The sequence below is a fragment of the Macrobrachium rosenbergii genome, chromosome 46, assembly GCF_040412425.1.
Source record: "Macrobrachium rosenbergii isolate ZJJX-2024 chromosome 46, ASM4041242v1, whole genome shotgun sequence".
Lineage (NCBI taxonomy): Eukaryota > Metazoa > Arthropoda > Malacostraca > Decapoda > Palaemonidae > Macrobrachium > Macrobrachium rosenbergii.
In genome coordinates this window covers 40,660,099-40,687,598 of record NC_089786.1, presented here as the reverse complement: position 1 = coordinate 40,687,598, position 27,500 = coordinate 40,660,099, and positions in this window count along the sequence as shown.

Sequence of the window (27,500 nt, the reverse complement as noted above, 5' to 3'; positions counted from 1 at the left end):
TGCATACAGAAAGATCGGTACATGTACAGTATCTGTCTGGGTCATGTTGCATAAAACTCACTCAGCCGACAGCTAGTCAGCAGTGTACAAAGTCCAGTGTTACCAAAAGTACGATATAAATAAAACAAGTAGGCCTACAATGATTTGGCCCCTTTGTACCCTTCACGATACCATCGTTCGGTTTTGTACCATAAATTAACTACATCCCTGGTACCATTATTGATTTTATAAAGTACAGATTATTCCCTTTTACTTACAAAAGGACTGCAAGAAATGTGCTGTATTTGATAGTTTTTATTTACTCTCTCTCTCTCTCTCTCTCTCTCTCTCTCTCTCTCAGTTAAACAGTCGGACATTGGCAAATGGTGGTGTGTCGATAAAAACGTCCATGTGCTTGTGTGTTTGTGTGTACTTATAATTAAACTTTGTTATTTTTAATTTGCGTCTCACTGAATAATATGTACTGCTTGATACCTACGCCTATCCGGGAATTACAAAAGATTCCCCAGCCCATTTTACATTCATATAACTTTCGTAGTTTTTTTTCTCTTTCACCATTTTATTCTCTCATAAGAAAACTAGTGAGATACATATTGTGGTAAAGAATAAAACTTTCTTGTATTTTGACTATATTTTGTAAACCAGAAGAACATTTGCAGCATATATTAAATTTAGCTTATTGAGGGTAATTTTAATTGTAGTCTACGTGTGGGGATGATATAACAATAGATTTGGTGACTCTTGTGGTTTAAGTTTGACCTAGACCGGGTTTGAGAACTACTGACACACACATACATTATTAAATACACACACACACATGGTATATATATATATATATATATATATATATATATATATATATATATATATATATATATATATATATACATATATGTGTGTGTGTGTGTGTGTGTGTGTGTGTGTAAGTTTAATTTTCAAGAGGTTTACTCGACTACCGAAAGGCTCATGATCATGTCTATGAGGAAACGGAAAGAAAATAAGCTGATGGAAATTGCAGTTCCTGAAGTGGCAAAATTTTGTTGCAGAAACATTGCTTGAAGGATTCTTTACACACACTCAAAATCTTAAATAAAAATAAAATAAGGTGGGGGAGGATAAAGGAGGCCACGTTTCATGTCGGAGCGAGTAATGAGACTCGCGTGAGAAAGAAACTCATCAGAGTAATGGAAAAGATCTTTCGGTTCCGTTATGCTTCGTTTTTAGGCGTTCGTCAGGGCTCTCATTTCTCTGAAGGAAATTCCGATTTTACGACGTTTTCGGGGATAAAAGAAAAGCAGAAGAAAAGTGGTGGTAAATATATCCACAGTGTAATTTCCCAGCACATATATTGTCAGCTCACGTTTGAAATGAGAGAAAAGGATAAGGAGAAATCCAGGTTACAACCCAACATAAAGTCTAAGCTTGTGAAATGCGGTTATTGTCTGGAATAGAAAACAGAGGTGGTGAGAGCAAGCGAGTCTTTGCGGACTTGCTGCAACAGTGCGAATGGCCTCACTTTAGTATATAAGCGGAATTCTAGTTTAAGTTCTTTTCCACATATTGATTGAACAAAGAGTGGGTCAATGAATATTCCATAATAAATAATATAAGTGTACAGATGTCCAATAGATATTTCTCATTTCAGTCTAGTATCTGGAAAGTGGTAGAGATTTCACCTATTTACACTGATAAGTAGGCAAAGGATGAGAGAATGCTGCCTCAAATTTTCATCATATCGTATAATATAAACCCCAAAAAGAGAGGAGAAATTATCACATGCCAGTTGTGTCCACAACATTTTATTAGTGCTCAGTTTTAAGAGGGTTCTATAAATGGCTTAAACACAGTGACTGGCGTGTATAGTAAGCATATTCATCCATGCTGTTGCAAATTTACATGTGACATAAAATTATAGGTTAAGTTATTTATTCAATATTTGAAATAGTGCAACCGTTATATAGAATTGGTTCAAAGGGGGTTAATTACAAAGCAAGCTATCACAGATCGCAGTGCCGAATTGTGAGAAGAAGAGCATACGAGAATAGATAAGAAAAAGAGGAAAAAGAAAACAGAAGAAAAAGTGACAAAAAATCACTAATATGCTGTAAAATGTAGGTTACGTTACATAATATAAATCTAATTTCCTGTTTAAGATCTATGTACGCAAAAACATGTGTGTCATATGATAGAACGATCAAGGGGTGCGTAATACTGAAGATATATACTGGGTTTATTCCGCCGGGAGTGCGAGAGAGAGAGGTGAATGAAAATGAAACTCATCGAAAGAAAAAGAAGGGAATTACCTGGAGGTATTATACCTCCTGTTAATTAGAGCCAGAAATCCACGTGAGCGCAATTAGTTGCAGAATTCAAGGTATTAGAGTGTGGGAGGGAATGGTATTGGTTTCGAGGCAAGAAAGTGGATGTGGTTATAAACAAAGGGTTCACAAGGTCCTCTTAATGCACCAAAGGCAATAGAGGGCGAGCAGCACAAAGGGAGAAAATTTATACAAAAGGCCTTTGACCTTGTACAGTAGAAGTATACATGATTACGGTAGTATAAACTTGCCGGGTACCAACGTACTCTGTACAAGAGAATTCTAATCGTGTTATAATATATAAAAGGAATGACCAGGGTAAGAATAATTAAATCAGAGTAAACAAAGAATATTTACGATCATTCAACGAAGAAAAATGGGGAAAGAAGTACAAAATAAAAATTACTAGAGTAACGAAGCTAATAAAAACGATTCGAAGTGAAGCAGTATTATATCAACTGGCTTAGTAACAACGATGTAAGAATAAGGTATCTGAGAGAGAGAGAGAGAGAGAGAGAGAGAGAGAGAGAGAGAGAGAGAGAGGGAGAGAGAGACTATCAAAGCCAGTTTCATGAAGCAAAATTCGTAATCACGTTTAACGAATCGAGACGAAACGTTTCTTTTAATTTCATTGGCAAACTCAGATATTAGATTCATAGCGACGACGTTTACAAAGATTACGTAATTGTGAAGGAAAGTATTCAATTTCCTTTCGCTTTCATTGAAATCATAACAGACATCTATTACTATTTATCACCTCCAATTATTTTCATATTATCTGAAAATGCTGGCGGTTCGAAAAATCTTCTATGGCGAAAGTTAGAGTGGATTTTTTTTTTTTACTCAATAAATTATTTATGCAATAGAAGTTGCACATATTCTGATATACTGGAAAATCAGGAGTTGCTCATTAGATGTTTAGTTGTGAGGATCATAAGAGCTTATCTACATTCATTTCTAACTATGTTTTTCTATTATTTCCTAACCATCTTCTTTTCACTTCTCACACGAGACTGAATGCTCATGTGAAACACAATTGCAACGACAATAGTAATAATGATAAGAATACGATCTTGAATAACCCAAGGAAATGTGAAAATGTTCATAGGAAACTGCAAGTAACAAACATTAAACAAACAAAATAATCAATGTATAAAGCGCATGTAAGCGCGTCATATCTGCAAGCAAGTCTAAATATGAGAGGCACATAAACATTCGTGCAAACACAGACGTATGTAGAGAGACTTCGAGTTACGATCGTCCATTTTACATCCTCACTTTTTAATGAGCAGCTAAGGCCACGAATCTTAATGAAGCGAGTTGCAGAAAATTCACCGCTAACAATTATTCACCTCCGAACATATTCACCGTCAAACATATAATCGCCAAGCAAATAATCACAAAAAAAACGGAAAAAAGTAGTGTGTAATATGTGTGTACACTTATTTTCGGTTGTTTATTAAAAGGTACAAAAATATTGTAGCAAAAGGAAACAGAAACTTACCACCACGAACCACTCTATCTAAAAGACACAAATCTCTGGCAGAAGCAGACATCCACACCGGGGAACAATATTCTAGTAAAGGAAGCATAAATGACCTAAAACAGTTTGCATTAATTTTATCACTGTTATAAATATATGAGACCTTGCGAACAATACCTAACCTTCATACGGCATTTGCTGAAACTCTCATTAGATGTTTTTCAAAAGTAAGATGTGAATCAAAAGTTACACCTAGAATAGTTAAAGCTTCAGACTCATTCAGCAAAGTTCCATCCATCTGAAGAGGAGGATGGGGTGGGAAATCTGTACGAGATCTGTTGATCAATAGTGTTTTCGTTTTACTGGAGTTCATCCTCGTAACCCACCGACTACACACCATTCAGTGATCCGGTCCATGTCCCGATTGAGGCTGAGGGCCACTTCATTTCTCATAAGTGGATACTTTACTACATCCACAAATGTTATATCAGTGGCATACTGAACAATTTTTTTTCCTGACAACAACCTATCACTTGTATACACTAAAAATAACAGTGGACCAAGAACAGTACCCTGTGGAACTCCAGACACAATAGGTCTTGGTTCACTAAAGATCCTGTCCATAGCAACTCACTGTTACCTACCTGTAAGGAAATCTTTGAGTAATCCTAAAACATATCCATCCACTCAGAGATTCTGAAGTTTATAATTAAGTGCATTGTAATTTATTAAATCGAATGCAACACTAAAATCTATTTGCATTACTCTGCACTCAAAGCCCTTATCAAGGTTCACTTGCAAATGGCATTTCAAGTCTAAAACAGTATTGCAGGTACCTAACTTCTTCTGTCGTATGTACATATTGACTAAAAAAATCTAAGTCTTTTAGATTCCACATACTTACATAATGGCTTGAAAATAAGTTTTTTAGCAACTCTAGAGAACACGGGGAGAACTGAGATTGGCCTGTATCACTAAGCTTGCGCTCATCCGCAAAGATACTATGTCAGCATAAAAATCTATAGAATCTAATAATCTTTGGAGACAACACACCCGAAACTTTTTTAAAAAACAAAGGAAAGAAACCATCAGGGTCTTCTCCATCCCAGCTATCAAGATAATGCAGAATATTCTTAACATCCATGGAGCTAAATGCAAATTTTGTAAGAATAGGTTCAGGATGACAAGTAACAGGAAGTGGGGCATCCTCAGCTGATTGCTTAGCTTCAAAAGCTCGATGAAGCAGGTCAGCCTTTTCCCTAGGGTCAGTAACCGATGTACCATCATCTGTTAGTAATTGTGGAATGGAAAACGAGCCTGACCCAAAGATAGATGATGCCAATTTGGTCCACCATAGATGAGGCTGAGTAATTCCTGCAAGTTTCCTCTTCAAGGAATTATTGTAATTTCTCTCAGCTTAATGGTAAGTTCTATTCACTGCATGGCAACACTCATCAAAAATGGCGTGATTTTCTTTTGAATGATTTAGTCTCCATGTGCTGAATTTGGCATGTTTGTCATGGCAGGCTCGTCTACATACTGTATATCATCAAACCATGTCTGGTCATTTATCCTAAATTTTATGACCTTTCTGTTAACACAGCTTTTGAAAATAGCCGTCAGCATTTCATTTAACTTCTTCTTGGGATCAGGATTTAATATAGCATCTGAAATATTAAGTGTCTGACAAGTTTAAATGATGCGATCCCCGTTGGCTCTGGATTTTAGCCAGACTGTTTTTTCCAGTGGTGGCGTTAGGAATATACTGATTGACAGATATGTTCATCTCAATGGCGAAATAATAAGTGCCTACATATTCACAGACCTTGGACTTCACAATAGCTGGAACGTCTGTGAAAATGAGGTCTAATCTATTACCTGAAATATACCTAGGTTCCTGCTCTTTGCATTACAGCCAAATAACGAATGAAGCTTTTTAAATCCTGTGGGATATGCTTTTAAAGACAGTCGATAAATAGAACTGTCGATATTTGGATTGTGGTAAACAGCCATGTAAATATTTAAACAAGGAACCTGGGATTAAAAATTTTTCTGACAACCTTTGACTTGTATACAGCCATTATTGTGGCGATAAATAAAAGATTAAAACCCTGGGATTAAAATCTCAACCTTTGACTTGCTACTGCTTATAAAAGTCTCAGATAAAAACATCAAATCGTAGTTACAAGCACAACTCTGGAGATCTAGAAAATTTAACCTTAAGCCCCAAATAACTGAGCAAGGTACTTTACAATTTTGTAATGAGTAACAGGCCCAGGGTTCAACTCAATGTTTCCCGAAAGAATTAACATTAACAACATAAAATCAGTATCAAAACTAATAAAAGACCCATAAGAGCAGTAACACTGTAAAAATGAACATCACAATAAACAACAGTACCATCAACAACAACAGTATTTAAATTATTTACAAAAATTCTGTTGAAGGTATGAATAAACATGTCCATATGCCACTGAAAAAAGCACCAGAAGTAACAGGTCAACAAAGTGGGGCCGGCACACTTTGTAAGATAAATGAAATCCGCCAGGTTTGCCACAAAAACTGGGGGAGGAGTGCCAGAATGGATTTAGAAATAAAACACTCAGTGGAAAGAGATTAGGTGAAGACGAAAGCCCTTTCCCGATATTCCACCAAGCACCTTTTGCCAGTCCTACACACTTTTCGAAAAAAAAAAACAGGAAGGTAAACGAAAAAGAGGATAAATGCCTGATCATACCCTCAGGCAAGGGAACTCAAACCCAAGACCATGGAAGGCCACGGTACAATGGCTATGGCACAGTCCAAGGTTGGAGAACAAGGTTTGAATTCAGAGTAACCTTCTCTCAGAAAGGTTGCCTACCAAGGCTAAAGAGTCCCTCCTTCCCACTGGTTTGATTTCGGAGTGTCCTTCTAGAAGAGTTGTCTGCTAAGGCTAAACAGTGTCTTTTACACTATTGTTTGGATCATATTATCCATGGGCAAAATCACGAATATTTAGTTTTTGCAGGATTTTTTGGGCCACCTAATACTGTTCATTTATAACTTCATGTAGTAATCGTATTTTTTTTTTTTAATTCACATAACAAATTTCCAAATATTGGGGTGGCTTGCAGTCATCTATTTTTGAATGCTCGGTGCCGCCCTTCGACAAAATTGTTTGTTTTAGGAAAGTCATGTAACACTAAGGTGCAAACATTCCTAATTTAATGCAGAAATGGAGAGCTCGACGACTTTGCCTTCTAGCTGGACGCCCGATCCCTTGATCCGCTCTGATGGTAAAAATTTTATTGCAGGTAGTATGTACAGACTTAACGTAAATCTATTTGTGTTTAACACTGTTAGTTAGCGTATACAAATATAAAAATCTATTTTGCACATGAGCGTCATTGCTTTATTTTTCATATAATTTTCTTGCAAAAAGAAAGAAAATAAAATGCAAATAAAATATAACGATCTTGAAGTTGTCGTGCTCGTGGAAACAAATCTAAAGAGTAGAAATCTGTGAACTAAACGTAGCAGGCAAATCTACTTGATGAAGAAAATACAAATAATGTAAAGAAAAATACGCTTATAACTTCAGGCACTCCTTGGCTCTTCGTAGTAATAGGAAACTAGCCCTTGTATGGAAGAGTAACGGCTCATATAGGAAGGATTTCCTTTCTTGGTCCTCTCTGATTTACCAGGGTCAGAATTTATAACTTCATTCAGTCATCAACATAAAATATAAATGATCACTTTAACTTATTCTCAAGTCTGCGCCTTTTCTCTAGATATTTCTGTAAATATATATTTCTTTGGAATATTGTTCAACAATGGTTCACATTCCCTTCCGCAGTTGTATGTCCTGTATGGGCTTTGCAATAGATTACCGCTATGCCAATTACCAAGGAGGATATTTGCTGAAATCATGGTGCAAAACAAATTCACGTGAATAGCTCTTCCTTCAAATGTATTGAAATTTTATTCATTGCAGAACGGGCCCTGAGGTCACCCAAATCAAATTGCCGTTGCCACGGAATTCGTTTGCATCTCGAAAAAAATGCACAACTTCAAAAATGATCTGAATTCCCATATTGGTTCTATGACCACTTTTTTTTTTTTTTTTTTTTTTTGGCAGAGTGATGTGACAGAAGGGAAACCACTTAAATGTAATGGAGAAATAATAATTACTCTGCCAATTTTCCTTTACATTTTTGTCAAGCTTTTAGGCAGAAGAAAATTGAGAACAAGGGGTAAGCAAAGTAGACGGTAACTGAAGGAAGAGGAGACAAAGTATTTCATTCTTGCTGATAGTACGTTTATTTATTCTTATATTTATTATCTATGCATATTCTTTCATCCTCTTTCAGTCTCCGATATTCAATTCATTTTAAAGATTTTGTTCAAAACATATTTACAAATGCCCTCCATCATTTCTTTCAACCTGTGAACAGTTGTTCGCACTATATTCCTTCTTTGTGTCATTTTCATTTATTTCTTTTTCATCTCCTCTTTTCCAACTTACTTTTGTCCTTTTGCTATCAAATCTTCTTTAACTTTTTCTGTTCTTTATTCTCTTTCCTTTTACTAGCAGTTTTTGTTTTATCTCTTCATTTACTACCATCAATGTCACATTTCCTTCAGTTATCTTGTGTCTATTTTTTTATCCTACTAGTTTATAATAATCTTTTATTTATTTATTTTTTTACTCCGTACAGATCTACTTGCAGCCTCTGCCACCATTTCCGTCTTTCACAAATTTCTAATTTTCTTCTCTATTATTGTGATTCCATCTCTGTTGGCACTGACGGCTTCTTTGGCATTTCTCCGATCTCCACCAAGCATCCCCCCAACGTTTTACGCCTCAGTCTGGTGTCCGCTTGTATGTCGATGTCTGAAAATATAATTTTGGTGTCACACACTCGGGACATCTGAAGTCTGCCAGTGGTGTCCAATTACAGTGATTTCCGAAGTTAGGTATTGACATCTAACAACCTAGATATCCAAGATCAGGCATCGACCTAAGAAAACTCGGACATGCAAACACATTCAGATGCGCTTTTGTGTGTGTGTGTGTGTGTGTGTTTTTTTTTTTTTAACACCCCGTATTTTTTAACCTTACATTATAATTATTTCAGTAGATGAAACCTATTCACATGGATCAGGCACATAGGGGCCATTGACTTGAAATTCAAGCTTCTAAAGAATGCTGGTTTCAACCTCCCACCTCAGACCCCACATTACAGCAGCAACTGATCAGGATACAGAGCCAGTGATTTTTCATCGCCCTGCAGGAGACAGTAACCCGTGACATCTGAGTGGTATTCCACGACACTAACGGCTGAACGCCAGAGTTGAAAAATATCTAGCGGCTTCTTCCCGACAGTACCAGTATAAAGAAGTTCTGAATGATTAAACCTCAATAACAACTGAAGCGAGCCAGAGTTGAGAAATATTAAACTCCCCATTATCGTTTGGAGCTTAGTGGTCTTCTTCCTAGTGTCCACCAGTAGCCTCCTGCGTCATCTAGAGCTGTAGGTGAAGGTGTCCTGGTAATATTGTGAAAGCTTCCATTTAAAACAGTTCTTGAATAAGTGGCGGCAATAGAGTGTCCGAATACGTGTTGCGGGAGCCTCTATCTTCGTTTTCCATCTTAGCATTAACTAAATTAACGATAGACTTCTTTCCGACGTTGTTCAATCCTTAATTATTGTTCACACTTTAAGAGTTTTGATTATCATCTATTTTATAATGATATTAATTGATATCCAACACGAACCTACTTTCTTTTGTAAAGAATGCTTCCATAAAACATTATACTGAATTCTGAAAACAAAGGAAAATGGGAAATAGAAAAGAATGAAACAGCAAAAGCAGCATAGATGGAAAGAGGAAAAAGCAATTAGGAATATGAAAAGTACAAAATAAAATTCGTGTACCTTATGAACAAATTTATCACGCGAAACAAAATACTCCATATTCTTTATCTGAAATCTGTGCACTTCAGAACATCCGGATGTTAAACGATTATAGGAGAGCGTATGTGAAGTAAACAATATTGCTCTGATTCACCTGATGGCGCGAGAGGTGAATGACACCGAGGTTTTGCAGACCGTGTCATCTAAAGCATCAATTCTATGTCGTTCATGTTGGGCGCAGTTTTTGCCTTTTTTTGCGAATTAGAATGTACAGGGGAAATCACTGATTTTAGGACAGTACAGAACCGTGAAGATAGAACTAAGTCTAGGTTGTAGAGGAGAGGTATATAGATTTCCTATAAATATATGAAAGTAAATGAGTGTAAAGTGCATGCAGGGAGAAAGCAGGTGTAAAAAAAAGAAAATAAATGAATAACGATGCAAACGGTGACAGTACCTACTCATCGCCGTTTCATGCAAAATGAAAATATGAATACAACCCAGGAATTTATTGCTTCAGACACATGATAAACATGCGGGTAGAATGCAATGATACACTCGTAACGATTGACATGAGATACGAAACTCCCTAACATATAACAAAACAAAATGACACTGCAGCTCTGACACAGTGAGCATTTTGCAACACTTTTCAAAGAATTCATTCTTTATCAAGATTAATTTAATGAATTTTTAAAAATAAAACTCCCTCAAACAAAAGCTTCTTAGGTAGGAAAAGTAAAAAAAAAAAAATAGCATATATGTGATCAATTTCCTTTTGTAAGTTACACAAAGCACCATTAATTATTAGTTAGCGCATTCAGTGCCAATACTAATACAAACAAACAGTTATACACAAACTTAAACAAGTACGAGGGGATAATAAACTAAAGTATAAAATTAACACTATCTGTATATTCATAATCAAAACGTTACAATAATGCTCATAAAGCTCTTGTTACGTTGCTTATAAGTTCACCCTACATCTAATGTAAAGTTAGAAGAAAACCACAGAAAGAGAGTGAGATTTATTCTGGAAAAAGCAAGAAATAATATTGCACATGTCATCAAAGGCTTGAGAAGTTGTCTCCATGAGATCTTTTACACAATGTACCCGGGAAAATGAAAAGCATTAGCTACACAAGAGTACCCAGGATTTCTCTCTCTCTCTCTCTCTCTCTCTCTCTCTCTCTCTCTCTCTCTCTGAATGAAAGTTAACTTCACTGGAGGAATTGTAAAGATGCCTATCCGTCGCAAGACAAGAAATAAATTCATGTCGTTTTTTGGCAACTTCAGTATTGTTTCTTCGTGCAAGGTAATTTGCTTTAATTTCATTAGTCTTTTGTTTAGGTCTATACTGATTGGTTCATCAGCTTCTAAGAGAAAAATAATAAAGGTACCTAAATCTTCTGTCTTTATTAAAAATGTTCTTTGTTGTGATATTCTTTAGAAGACACAAAGTCATTCCAATATCATGTAAACTGGCAAATGAAGCTCGAATTGAAATTGTATAAACTGTTGTATTCGGACAGTTATTTGATTTGAGCGAATATATATTGTCTGTTCTTTCAAAATGAAAATGGATGCCTGTTCTGCAATTCTATGTCTTGTATTCACAGAGAAACTGCAGCCGTCTGTGGAATTCGTTCGCAAATACAGATTTGATTGGTTCGTCAAATACTGTTCAGTAATTTTTAAGTGCTGAAAACCTTTGGAGAGCTCACTTGGCAAACGCTTGATATAGCTTTATATCTCTGTCATAACAGCATGAGGCCTCTGAATTTAATTTTATTTCTATTTCAACACTATCGCTATTACACAAAAAAGAGCAATTTTAAAATTATTTATATGGTTTCGATCTCTGCTGGAGGTACGAGGTACTCTACATTAAGTAATGTTTTGGAAATATTTTATCGTTTAATATTACCATATTTCGTAGGTATTAGTTAACTGTTAATAAGTTTGAAAAGAATGAGATTATTGCAAAATACTTGGCAACCCCTAAAGAATTTTCAATTTTTCAAATATCTTTCTTTATAAAAGATAAAGTAAGAAGTATGCATTTATATTGCTTTCAAAACGGAAAGAATGAGCGGTTTACAAAACAGTTCCCCATTAAAATGGAGAACCTCTAAGCAGTTCAGTTGAAATTTTAGGAACTCTTATGTTCCCCTTAGATGAAAGGCATATGTCAAGAAATCAAGAAAAGTCTTTTGCAACAGGAGTAAGTAACTTGCTCTCGGATGTTCCATGGAAATATTTTCCTGCACTATAGATCGTTGACAAAACAATGATTCGACGAAACCCTGAATACCCTAGTAATAAAAATGTATTAAAAAGCAACTGTGGTACGTTATATTCCTTTACTGAATATATTGCCCAGTAAACGGCTTTTAAACACGATGGAAGCAGAAGTGGAAGACTCCTCTTTGTTTTTCCCAACTTTTCAATTCGTATTTCAATTAAAAGCTTATATTACATTTTAATCCAGACTGTTCCCTGGCCTGAAAAAGACGTTAAAAGAAACGGGTGATTTTTGTAAACTGAACGTTGTGTTTTCTCTGTAATTTTCCTGTCTATGAAGATCGTCTAGCTGTTAATTAATAGGAAAAAGGAAGCTGAGGGATTTTAAGAACCATACAGTAGCAGATGCCTGTAGTGATCATCATAATTGCTCCTTGGTTCATTTTGGTTATTAGTACTGGTGCCTTGAATCTTTTGACTGGCAGGAGTTATGGAGCAACGAAAAGAGAGCATCAGCAGAGCTTCTGTAATAGCGGAGCTGCCTCAGTGCTTCGGAGATGAGCCTCTTGTGCATGGGCGTCCATTTGTTATAGTTTTTACTGTCACTATATATTCACATAAATACTCGTTCCTGTATTTGTAAAATAACAAAAGAATGAAGAAATCGTATGTCACCGAAGGCATTTGGAGTAGGAAAATGGATATTAGGAAAATTTAATCTTTTATGAGGGAAAAAATCCGACGTATAGAGAAAGAGGGAACAGACTGCATAAGACTAAGACAGATCTCAATTGTAAAGGAGGCTCTGAGTCTGGGAAGGACTGATTTCACTTGGCGTGAGATCATTTCTTTTTCCCCATCAGAAGAGGGTGGCCACACTTACCCAACTGAAAACATGTCAGACGAGCCTCTGTATCAGTGATTTCTCTCCAAAACAAATTGTAGTTCATTTCTCTTTTTGTATTATAATAAAAGACATTTTTTTTAAAGTGAGCTTTGCATTTTCTTCATAACCCAGACTTAGCATCCCATTGGCATTTACACTAGAATAAAGGAGTTCCATGGCTCCAGAGATACACAACAGTCCTCTTTATTCGTAAAAGTAAATCTACTTTCCTTAGAAGAAAAAGGAAAGAGACAAGTAGAAAGACAGACTTTGCTTCGGAATCTTGCTTAAATATCTCTTGGGTTTGATCCAATACAGTTCTGCAGGAAGAACAATTGCCTGTCCCTAGAATAGGTGGAAAGGAAAATTATATAAAAAAAAGGTAAGCATTATACTTATGTATAAGAGCAACAGAGAAATAATAATAATAATAATAATAATAATAATAATAATAATAATAATAATAATAATAATAATAATAATAATAATAATAATAATACCAGCACAGATGGAATTTCTTCGCTCGAGCAAGAAACTGGATTTCTTCTTCTGGGAGCGCTTTCGACCTTTGCATAGGACCCTTCTTTCACCCTCTGGAGGATTACTCGGTAGCACCCATTAGCTCTCCTGAAAAGCAGTGCTTTATTCAGTAGCTGGCTCCTGAGTAACGACCCGCAGCTATAATAAACCTTAAAACTAAGAACTCGCTCGCGCTCTCTCTTTTTCTGTCTGTCTGTCTGTCTGTCTGTCTGTCTAGTTCACACGAGATAGCAGACATTTACTCACTACCCTATTTTGAGCACCAGCATGTGTACTGTATGTGTGCTATATTTTACTGAGCTCCAAATTTCTGATACTTGCTGACTTTCGTAACAGAAGTTTTTAATCATATTGAAATTGCTTCGTACTTTTGTTCATTTTTATTTATATCCAAAAATAATTTTCATAAATTTTTGTTCTGCAATCGTTGCAGAAAATTGACGAAAATTTCATATTTCAAGAAATCGAATAATACTATTCGTAATGAATGTTCCACATTTTCTCAAAAAGAAAAACGTAAAGAGTTTGCTTTCAACATCTTTTGATTCTGCTTCTGTTTCCAGCGTAAAAATATTATCATTTAATATCAAGAGATGAACGGGATGATAAGAAATTATTAAGAACTCACCCAGCTAACCAAGATGATCGGATTATTTTTTAGACAAATCATTTTTCTGGTGAGCATCTTGGATGCGACGTTGACCTCACGTATGAAGAGTGAGCTCTATAGCGAGTGGAGTGAAGGTCGAAATTCCTTTCCTACTTTTCCAGTCGTTAATAATACCAGGTGGAGGTATTGTAATGATAACTTTGTAAGAAAAACAGCCGAGGTAATCAAGAATCAAAGAGTTGGGAAAGGTAGGAGACATGAAGTGGTTATTCGAAGCGAGCTTTTACCCGATATGTGATTTGCCCAAGACAAAGCAATAATCTTCGGTAAATTCAAGCTGAATTCAGGAAACGAACTCAGATCAGACAAAACTTTTTCTGGAATTTGGGGTTTTTAGCAGCTCGGAAATATTGAGAGAAGACAGGTTAGGCAAAGAAGACCTACTGGTATAATGGCGCTCAATAGGCTTACATTTACATTCAGACCATCAAGACTAAGTCGAACTAAAAGATCGAGATGAAAAAATATTTATCGTACCTCATTACTGACCTATTATATTCTCAAAAAAAAAGATGAACTTAGTGACATATTTTACAATATTTTGATAAGGAAAAACCAACACAAAATGCAAAAATCAAAAGAAAGATACTAAACTCAAAAGGAGTACAGAACAAGTATAAGTGTAAAATAAGCTGAGAAACAAACACATTGGAAGACTGAGAGAGAGAGAGAGAGAGAGAGAAAAAAACAGAAAGAGGAAAGGAGAAATTGTAAGTAAATCTTTTAAGAAATAAAGATGAAAAAGTATCGCGGTGCTATTCTACATTGCTAAGGCTGCTGCCAGCCTTAGCAATGGACTTTCTGTAAATGCTGACACTTCGCACATTTAATCACTTCTGTTCGTTACGTTCATACAAGGTTAAAAATAAAACTTTACAGCAAGATGCACAATTTGTAACAATACTATCAATTTGTTATTTCAATTTGCCTATTCAGTCAACTATATGTCTCGACTTGTACGCCTTCCTTTTCACATATGATGAAGCCTTCGGCCAAAAAAGCGGTTCAGCCTTATTTTGATCCTCTACGAATCTCTCTCCAGATCTGGAGGTCACTCTGATGGGCTTCTCCTTCCACAAGACGAAACAAAATAGTTGTTATTCCAGGATGGAAGTTAGTGGTGTCCATAAATGCCATAGATTGCCGGAACAGCAGTTGTGACAAAAATCACTGAAAAATAAATGCTTGATCACTTTTCACTAAAAACTGACTAAAGAATTGGGAAAAAACTCGATGGTCCAAATATTCTTACAGGAACTTTTGATGTAACGACTGCAGTTTCTTTTGACTAAACCTAACCGAGATATTCCACAAAAACAGGTAGCCCACTATATAAAACGAAAATACCAATGAAACAAATAAAGCCAGTAAATAGGCGGGGTGAGGGAAATTCGAATGCATGCGCATGCATTCACTCGTTCCAGATTACTGTTGCAAACACAAAAACAAAAGATTCAGGGTTTAAAATGGGCAGCCATTAGCATAACATCGCAGCTTTCATGGTTAGAATAACAAGCGTTGCAACAGGAACGATAAAAGCTTGACCCGGTGGAACAAAGCACTTTAGTTTGATGAAACAATGCTTTTTTTTTCTTTTTTTCTTCTAGCACGGAACATTTCCTGTTTTTGTTTTTTTTTAATCTTATTTACATGGATATACTTGTCAATATTTTATCTTTTATTAATTCTTTTTCTCTCTCTCTCTTGTGATGTGCTCGTAATGAGGTTTTAGGGTTATTTCATATGAATTTTTGCTCATTTTTAATTTTCATAATCGACGGTTAATAACCAAAGTTTTTTTTTTTTTACAAAATAGTCTTCATAGCCAATAGCCAAAGAAAATTTGTATATCAAACTGCAAAATAAAATAGGGTTGGCTAACCAAGATACACTCCTGATTTGTAGCTGATACATTGGGATTAAGTTGCCAACCATGGCTTTCTGTCCTTCTCTGAATGCGATTCAACTATGACGAGCTAGGTCAAGGAATCACAATGAATATTAAAGGCATGTCCTCATTATGATTCGTATCCGCCAGTTTCGAGTCCAGTCCTTTTTCTAGTGAGGAGAGCTCGCTATACATATGAAAAGATACTCGGTATTATCTGTGACCCCTGTGAAATAATCTTATTGACTGAAAAGGTAAAGTAATATTATGGATGATTATTGGCTACCCATTAAAATTGATTTCATGGTATGGCTCTCGAAGCTGATAAGAATGTTAAGACGCAGATGACATTAGATTATATTGAACCGATTCTTCTTTCAAATGGACCCAATCTATTTACTTGTTTTCCTATCCTATTTCAGTAATTCGTATACTATCCACTAATTTATTTATTTTTCCTCTTTATATTCTTTTTCGAGCTTTCCTTCTTTGTTTATTATTTTCCTCTCTTACGCTACTTGTTACTTTTGTCTTTCTTGTTACATGCATTTTCCTTATTCATTGTTTCCTCTTTGTGAAGTAAGACTCCATGCAATCTCCCACAGAATTCAGGGATCTTCGGCGCTGGTAGTCTTACTATACAGGGAAGTGGAGGAAGTCCTTCCCATAGCAAAAGTACAAGAAGCAGGGCAGGCAGCATTCTTGCACACTTCATTCCACCGTGAAACAAAACAATATCTTTTACATAAAAAAAAAAGCAGTTATAGGATCAAAGCTCTTGATTATTCCTAATAGCGACGACACTATCGCCTTTGTACCTTGTACAGATGACAGGTTCAGAATGCCTTAAGACACTTTTTCGAACAGTCATTTGTTAGCAAAACAAAACTACAAAACAATAAAAACAATTTGAAGTCTGCACATTCGCTTAGAGGCAGCTTCTGATGGTGATTCTAATCCATTAAATGGTTTAAACGCATCATATTGCATGATGATACATCTGTAGACGCTTTTCTTCACGTCATTATCACAACAATATTCATGTATTTAAGGAAGAACTTCGACCATAATGATATAAGAAAACAGAAGCTAAAATAGCATGGCAGAGGACTTACTCCTGACACTCATGACTGTTTGAACACGTAATAAAGATTAGCAGAATTTTTCAAATTTCTATACCCGAAAAGAAACGACTGAAATTGCACTAGACAAAACTGAAACAATCCTAGTCCTTCAGATAACTCAGGTCATAATGCGGCCATGCCATCTCTCTCTCTCTCTCTCTCTCTCTCTCTCTCTCTCTCTCTCTCTCTCTCTCTCTCTCTCTCTCCCTTGTAGCTGATATGAGAGTTGATGACATCTGCGTTTTTCATCCATCCGCTACAGGCCAAAAAAAATCGACAGCGCTTAATTTGTAACCAATCTCTTCACAATCAAACCTAAACTTGCATATTTTAGAAGCGAAATTTAGAGAATTATTCTTTCATTTAATGCAATATAAAAATATATATATATATATATATATATATATATATATATAAAAATGAATATCGGATATATAAACCATATATAACGTTTTATATACGATTATATATATATATATATATATATATATTTGAATGTGTGTGTGTGTGTGTGTGTGTGTGTGTGTGTGTGTGTGTGTGTCCCTTTTCATGGATTTTACGTCAAGCACAAATCTGACTCGTCTAAAAGCTGGAGAAATGAATGATCGGACATATAACCACCTTCTATGAACATTTTGTTGTATAGTTTTGAATTATAACTATATTATATAACTGTCAACCGGGATCCTGTATAGTCCCCTTTTCTGGATCCTCTACTAATGAAATGGAATCTACTAAAGAAATGGCAATTTGTTTTCTACAAGCAAAGTCAATTTTTTTTTTTATGGTGAAGCTGAGCCCGGTAAATGAGATGCCTTTAAGTCATATGATAAAGTTTTGTGACCTGCATGCTTTGATGAGCGACTCTACCTTTAATTATCGTATTTTGGCTTTTCTGTTATATAAACCTGGAACCAGACTATGAAGGAACGCAAATTAAAAGACAGTAGTTTCCTATCTCTTAACGGGATTTTGTAATGACAAGTGGATAACGGTGCCGTTTTCATAAGGGATTTTGGGATATGGAATCTCCACAGGACCGACTTCATTAATCAGTTCATGTCACCTGGATGCCTTTCCTCTGAGATGAAGACGTCCTGGAGTAGACAAATCAATGTGTCTGTAAGTCAAAGGGAAGTTCAGCACTAGGCTATTGCCAATGGAATCGACGGGCTGCTGTTGAGATCTATGTGAAATTTAAATAAAGCAGCTGTTGCAAAGGTTTTTACCTGCAGAATCAGAACCATTCTACGTCTATCTATCTATCTATCTATCTATGTATGTATATATATATATATATATATATATATATATATATATATATATATATATATATATATATATATATATATCTATCTATATATATATATATATATATATATATATATATATATATATATATATATATATATATATATATATATATATATATGTATGTGTGTGTGTATATGTGTGTGTGTATATGCATACATGTATCTTGTATGGTAATGATGTATCTAACCCATCCTATACAACTGTCAATGACTGAAGCAAGAATACCGTTATCAAAGTATAACACATTCCCTTACAGTTCCTCTCATCGTCTCTATTATGGCTTTGAAACCAACTTTCCTACTCGAGCGAACACTTTTCCCACATATCCATTCTCGTGTAACTGCACTCTTTCCAATTCATTAATAATACACTAACTGAAAATCAGGAAGAGGAAAAATGAGCTTTGAGAACGGAGAGCGCAACAAGGAAAATGTGGCCTTTTACAAATATGCTTAATTCGACACATTTCTAAAAGGTACGGGTTTGCTTTTTTTCTTTTTATCCAATTTCCTCTCAGTTCTTGTTCCCACCAAGCTCTCAAGCTTCTTAAATTTTGTTTGGTTCTAATTTTCGCTCTTCATTTAAGAACAAATGCACCAGGCCAACCCTAGAAGGATCCACATATGTGACTCAATAATCATAGTAAGCTTTTAATTGAAAATAATAAACTTTTGTTTAAATCCTTCACCGCTGAAACCTACAACTTCAACTTGCAATTATTTAATTGAGTCTTTGGGTTACAGCACTCATACAGAATCTGTTGGTTACGGTGAGCAACTGACCTAGCGACTGAAAATGTTATGTTAAATAATATATTATATCTAATATGTTGAGATTTTCTAATCTGTTTCCTCTAAGCAGAATATTATTAAATAAATCGGAGCCGAGTTATTAGAAGAACTCAGGGGGCCATAAGGGCAGGAATCCTCTGACTTCAGGCACTTTAGAGTTGCCTCGGTGCCGTTCATTACAACATAATGCTTCAGACTGCGTCTGTAAGCTTAGTTTATGCGTGGATCGTGCATTGTACATTTTATTCGGGCAAATGACAGACTTGGCAGTTAAATCCATTTATAATCTCTCTCTCTCTCTCTCTCTCTCTCTCTCTCTCTCTCTCTCTCTCTCTCTCTCTCTGTCAACTGTGTGTTTTTTTTCGGTTTCCAGTTTACGGTGGTACGAATATTTAAAAAGTCAATGAAGAATTTCTCTTATGAAATCGAAACATATTTTCTCCTCTTGTAAATTGACTCCGCTTTAGAAGTAACAAGTCTTACGATTTTCTCTTTTGTAATGAAAAAAACAAATGTTGTTTCAACACAAACTATAAACTAGTAGAGGTTATAGAAAGTGAGTGCAAAATAAAAGATTGCATCACAATTACGCTTTCTATATTTTATTTTATTTGGATAAATAGGCATCTTAATTTGATGATGGACCACAGTTCATCCAGGAACTAGGACGTTGTTATTTTCCTGTCCTGAACCAAACCCCCCCGGCGTCAGGCATAGAGGCTGGAGGGAGCCGTGATCCGCATTTCGGTTGTCCAGTAAAGTCGGAGAGAGGAACATTCTGGTGGGACCGGAGGGGAAAGGGAGGAAATTGCAGAAGGAAGGGAAAGAAAGAATAAATAGTCTATGAAGGAAGGAACACAAAAAGTTGTGTGAAGTGATGAAAATGAACTTGGGAGAGAAAATAGAGAGATTATTGTTAATCTTATATATAATATTATTATTGTTTTTGTTGTTACTCTCGATAAAAAATCATTATTGTTAGTATTATTATTTTGTTATAAATACTGCTGCTGTTGTTAATATTATCATTACCATTATTAATGAATACACATTCTTACCGAAGAAACCAAAATCCGATGGTCTTGCAGAACAAAATGCAGTTAAAAAAACAAGAAAATAGGAAATGAGATAGAAATAATGAATGAGTAATTGGGAGATGAAGGAAAATCAGACAAATAAGAAACAATGGAAGAGGAGAAATTGAGTGATGAGAATACTGGAACAAAGGAAAATTAAATATAAAGCAATATAAATCATCAATTGATTACATAACTATGCAAAACTGGAAAGGGTAGGTGGTGGACGGAGGAATGCAAGATATAAAGGAGAGACAAAGAGGCTAAATAAAAAGGATACAAAGAAAAGAATTTGTAAATGAATAGGCGAACAATAATACTATAGGAAATGTTAAGTCAAACAAGTTTCATCTTATAATTACTAAATTAATTCTGGTATCTCCACATCCTCTTCAGTATTATCCATGCCATCTCCCGAGATAGAGATAACAAAATCTGCGGAAAATTACCGTTGTTCAGATTTTTCTGATCTCTCTTTTGTAAAGCAATAAGTATGTCTCGTGACCCATGTGCACTATAACTCATCTTGAGATAAATTAACAAAAAAATTATAAATTCTGATGTAAAAATTTCATCGCCCACTTTTTTTCCCTGGTTTAAGGGCACTGCAGAGTTTAGGTGTGAGTGAAAACTTTTGAAATGATTTTCAACTCGTTTTTAGTAAAATAAAATGACTTGCAGTAGGTAGGTTCAAAGTTTTGACGTGAAATGGTGCAGCAGATGAAATTGACTTCAATTTGCAAATGTGGAGGACTTTAGCAGATGAAAGCCAACAATGCAGTAAGTTTATTAAAACTGCCAAAAAAAAAATACTAAATGTAGGAAGATGACTCTTAAACCAGCTGACTTTCTTGGGTACATCCAAGTTCTACGAACGTAACTGGATTTTTCTGAACTGAATAATCCGGTCGACATAAGAGGAACCTTGTGGGATTTTTTCCAAGAACAGTTTTAAGAAAAGGTACATAATAAATGAATGAAGAAGATCTTAATGTGGACAACCAAATATTTCATCACTTTTGATAAAGGGCTTTTGAAAATCAATATCTCCCATCCAATGCTTCCAAACGCTTTTCCTCATTTTTTAAATAACCGAACTTAAGTTCTAAAGGGAATAGAATTTTAATGTCAGAGCAATTAATATTATATATATATATATATATATATATATATATATATATATATATATATCATTTTATATATATATATATATATATATATATATATATATATATATATATATATATATATATATATAATATTATATATATATATATATATATATATATATATATATATATATATATATATATATATATATATATATATGCATGTGTGTGTGTGTGTGTGTGTATTTGTGTTTATGTTTTTCGTTTGTGTTTGTGCATTCAGAAAGGAGACTGTGCATATTGATTCTTTTCTCTTTTTCAGGTCCTTTTCCAAAGGTCCAGTCACCTTTCCTTGCTTCATCTAATCTGTGATTCATCTCACCTCGTATCTAGTAAACTGTGAAGACAATTCGTTTGAAAATTTGACAGCAAAGTTTATGATGATATCAGTTACTCAATAAAAGTAATAAGGTAGGAACGTTTACCTGGGATTTTCATTACACTGAAAAGAGAAATTTCAGATGGTTTCTTCATAGATTTTTTTTTTTCATTTTCTTACTCGTTTTATGGATTATTGTTGTTCTTAAGTTAAACTGACAGTTAATAAACGTATTACTTTCATAACAATTATCTTCTGAACATGAATGTTTCGATTACTGCAGTTCATCTATTTTACAGACGCAAAAACATCCAACTTGAGTTCAATGAATAATAGAGAATTATTTATATTGCACATTATCAACATAGCATTCAAACGTTAAGAGAATATTATAATGGATTCGGTCTTTTGCAGCGTATTTCTTCATTGCGATGCCTTTGTCCTTGTTACTGTTCTTGTTTGTTGTGCCATTTTTATGGTCGAGGCCTCTGATGAAAGGTGACAGTTGTTCTGCTTCAAACATATGCCCTTTGACTTTTCGATTTCACTGTTGTGCATTATATATTACTCTTGGGAAGAGAGAACGACATGTAAAGTGCTAGTGACAGAGATTTTGAAGAGGAAGATATAATATTCAGGGAGAACAAGACTCCCAAAAGAGGTAAAATTACAAGACCAGCTCCATGAACACTCAAAGGGTCTCGTGTGATTTATGCAGTTAACTGATCTGGGTTGCAAGCTGAATGGGGAGGACTAACTGCAAAATTGTGTTTGCATGATAACTGCCATTTTTTTTTCCCATGAAAATTTAACGGTACCGTAGGTATATCCTAATACTGGAAGAGACGCTCATTCTTCCTCAATAAGAAAAGCTTCAATAAGTCCGTGTTCATAAATACAGTGCATGGATTTCTTTACGAATGAATGGCAGAATATTTTCCATTATCGTTGGTTTAACTTATTACTGTTATCGAGGAAACTTACAGGCCTTCCAGCCATCCTGTCTCCTCCCGTCCTTCAGTCCTAAGAGAAGATATTGGCAACACCAGCTCAAAGTCTCGAGAAAAAAATCGTCAAGTGAGACATCTTCGCGTAACTCACTCTCGGGCATTCCTGTACATTTTCCAGAGACCAAAGCAGGCCAGGATCGAATTGCCAGTGTCTCCGTTTGAATAACTCGGCGTTATGATGAACTCCGTTTCAAAGGCTCTTGTTTTTTTTTTATGTCCATAGCTGAAGTTATGGGAAAAAATGTATCTTCGCATTCAGTTTGTAACTTCACTCTAACATGAATATTCTAGTTACTGTCTGTAATGGCGCAAGAATTTATTTTCCTTATATGGTGGTTGGTTGATGGGCAGAAATGCTTTGTAATCTTAAGCATACCTTTGCACACACACACACACACACACACAAAAATACTGCATTCAGCAAAGATATATACTAATCTAAAAACTATAAAAAATATATATATTAACTTCATCGTAAATTATAAGGTTTCCTATGGCAAAAAATTCGAAGATTACGGCAAATCAGTTCAAAATCAACAGCAGTATTTCTCTATTTGTTTAGGAGAAATACTTCATACGAAATTATAAGAATATATAATACCTGGGAGTCACTATATTACTCTACAGGCCAACCAGCGGTTCTTTGTGGATTAATAAACTTTTCTATCTGCACCTACAATGAAAATTAACTCACACTCACACATGGCCACATATATAATATATGTCACCGTGGGGCCATTGTAAATTCATAAACCACGTGGATGGGAAACGGAGAGCTTGTCCTTCGATGAGACAGGAAAGCAGGTAGTGACTAATTGGAAAAGTTGACGAGGAAGAGCTGAGAAAGACACAACAAATGGTTCTTTTCCAGAGCCGTCGTTCTCCCATAAAGTTAGCAAAAGTTCACGTCAGCAGTCTAGATTGTGGCCCGATACGGCCTCAAGTGGACTCAACGGACGTAGAGATGGTTAAATTTTATATAACAGAAGAAATTGTTCACAGTAGTGAAGGTGAAGCACGACGTAGTTAGGACATCATGTTAACTATGATTTCGTTATGAAGTCAGATACCTCCGCCAGAAGCTCTATAAAAGGAGGGGGAGAGAGAGGACAGCAGAGAGAGGAAAGAAGAAAAGTTGGGCGTGTTATGTGTTATTATTACCGGTGTGTTTAAGTGACTCTTGGGAGTTCTCTCTCAGTATCGAGGCGGGGCTTGGGAAATTTTCGTAGCTTGTTCCCAGTATGAGAAAGTTAGCGTCGTACACAGAGAAAGGAAGGACCAGAAAAGTCTGCGAGTGTCTCCTTTGAGTAATTTGTTTGAGGTTCGTACCATGTTACTTAATAAGTTAGTACAAGAGAGAGAGAGAGAGAGAGAGAGAGAGAGAGAGAGCTTTGAAGCTTTAAAACTCTACCTGGCTTTGTTTTCCTTGACTTTCATAGATAGCTTTCCTTGGTACATTAGCTTATTTATTGTTTTGAGTAACAACATCTCTTGCCTTTCACCTTTGTCTTTTCCGAGACTAATTCCACATAATGATAAAAGCTTTCAACTGGAAATGTTAAATCATTTCATCTGACTGATGAACATTACAACCTGCTCTCCCCGTTCCATAATAGAGAGAGAGAGAAAGAGAGATTTTGTATTTTCTTTAGTCATCGTTTTAATCACTAGTTCCAAATTTGTTCGAAATGGTTTGTTAATGCCTGTATTTATACGGAATATTGTTAGCTCATGAGAGTGTTTATCTTTAAAATTCCACTTTAAAAAGATATTTATCTTAGAAAAGTCTTTGTTTTTTTTCCTTTCGTTTTTAATTAAAACTTCTGTCAATAGTTAAAATAAGTTTTTAATCATGGGCATTAGTTAAATTTCATATTATAATGTTTATAAATTTTGTTTAAAGCTAGGGTCGATAATCTATTAGAAACAGTGCATGACCATAAAAATATGCAAGTACAGAGTTTTGAAAATACTGAACGATTATCTCTTTAACCCAACTTTCAGTAAAGACATGCTTATATAGAAAAAAATTCGAAATTCAAATTGGTGTATTTTAATGTCGTATGATAAATTTTATTGGACCCAGAATGGTGACTTGTGTTATGCAGTGTTGTAAGGTAAATGATTAGCATTTAAGCAATTGCTGAGGTATTTATTCGTAACGAAGACAGCTCAGGATATTTATTTTGGTCTTACATTAACAGGGTGTCAAACCAATCAGTTACTTAAATTTTTGTTGGCCGTTATTTGCTTAGTTTTATATTAAAAATGGAGACGAAGTGTTTTGTGTCATGTGTTCAAACCATAAAAACAAACATTAGCCTAAATCATTTGATTTCTCCTTGTCGGAGGTGCAAATATCAAAAACCCTTCCATTCTGTGCATACAAATTAGCTTAGGGTCATCTATGTGCAACAAGATTCCTCTTGTCTTATCACCTTTATCATTACAAAATTAACCAAGAACTGATTGAAAGCTTCAATTCAAGGAACCTACAATTTCAGCAAAAATGATTTGATGAAGGAGCAATTTGCATAAAATGTTTAAGAGAAGAGAGAGAGTTGAGAAAGAGAGAGAAGAGTTTCTTGAAGCATTTAAGATCCACTAAGATCTGTTCGAACGTTATTCAGATATTCCATGGAATTTTGCAGACGAGACTTCTGTAAGCCTTGCCATAAACAGGTTAATATAGTAACCTTCGTCATATTATATAGATTTCACATTCTTAGTGATTGTTGCAAAGAGAAAATAAGAATGAAAGAGGTGTGCCTAACTATAAAAAGAAAATGGGAGGAGAATGGTTTCTGAAATAAAATCTGTTTAAACAAAAAAAAAAATAAAACAACAGCTGCAACGCATTTCAAAACAATCAGGCTGCTTGTGTAAATGATGCCATAGCAGCTTTAAGCAGTATAATACTGAAGTCATGATCTCGAAGGAGTGTAAAAATGACTTTAATCTGCAACATAGAGGAAACGAAATCATCATTTCTCTGTAGACAGTTTTTGTCTAATGAAAGTTCCGTTTACTTCTGCAGGTCCCATTGAAACATTTCTGAGAGAAAGAGAATGAACAAATTACAAATTATTTAACACTGAATAAATTGCTCCATCGAGAAATCTACTCACTGAGTCTTACTAACCTGGTCTTTCCGAAATGTTATTGTCCTTCCTCTAAACACATACTCATCACATTGAAGTCTTTGCTGCACTTTTCTTGGCATAAGTTTATATTTTCATGGGCTAAAATGACCCCTTTGATGAGAAAACCGCATCAATTATCTTTCTACCTATCCAAAGGTCAGTATAACTGCGCAGATTTTAGTGACAGGAGGTCTTTTAACCTTTCGAAAAGTCCTCCACGAGACAGTGGAGCTTACAAAAATATACTGTACAACCAGCAAAAGTGTAGGGTGGTGGCAAATGTAGTACAATCACGATACTTAATGCTGCATCACGTTACGGAAATATATCGTTCAGATCCTATTTCTTTTTCTTTTTATATAGTCCGTATATTAATTAGTTTGAATTTTTTCCATAATATGAAAAGTTTGCCTGCAAAAATAAATGCAAAATAAAACAAAAAAATTCTTTGTTTTATGCAGGTTTTATCTGAATCATTAAAACCTTTAGGTTCAGATATGAAAAGTCCTACCAATATTTTCAATATTATCTATATAAGAGCTTTTTCTTTAAAAAAACAAATTATTTTACAGAAATAAACTATAAGTAAGTAGAGTTTGGCATATCTCATGTTATCAGGTTGTCATCTGTTTGAAAGAAAGAATGTTATTTTAAGTTAGCAAAATAGGTAATAATGATAAAAAAATATTATATAATTATAAATTCCCTTTTTAATTAAACAAAATACAGTTCGTTTGACTGAATGTTGGTGAAATGCATTGAATATGAAGTTCGGTTGGCAAATGAATGGCAAAGCTGAAAGTTGAATTAGCCTAGGATGTGTTGATGCAAGAGTTTTAAATCTTTTTTTTCAAGTTTTCCATACTTATATCAAAAACGTCAAACTGAAATCTGAATTCAAATATGAAGGAAAATTTCACTGAATATCAGATAAGAGAAGTTTGGGTTGTTTTTCTGTATGTTTGAAAGTCATTTAACACCACGTCTTTTGATGTTGCCAGAATTCTTATTTTTGCACACATTGCTAGTCAATATTTGAATATATTAGTGATTTTCTTTTTGTGTTTGATTTTGAGAACATTACATTTCAGTTATTTAGGTCCTGTGTTTGATGTCACATTTCAATTTTGCTTTCATTATATCAGCATCGTATCTACCAATCATTACTTATGTTACTGATAGGCAACAAATACAATTTTTTGTTTTACTGTTTTCCTTCACCATGAAAGTATCTGATCGATTAGTTACATTTGCATAATGACTAAAAAGAATACATTATCGATTATAAAAATCTAAGAGCACGCAAATGCCTATTAACAAAAATCATAGTTTGTAGGATCATTAGGACTAGCCAAATTTTATAGGTTAGTATTCATCTTTCATATTTTCTTATGACAAATAAAACAAATGTCCTCAATAGTTTTGTGATTTTGCTGTATATGAAAACATAGAGCCCACAATTCCTTTGAAACAAAAGTCTTCAGCAAGACAGTGGAGACAAACAAAAAATTAATACCCTGCAAAAGTGTGACGATAATCATTCTAATTTCTTTAAATGTGTTTTTTAGTTCGGCTCAGGATACTTATTTAAAGTTCGTTTGTTTTATATTATGCCCTAGCCAGCCCTA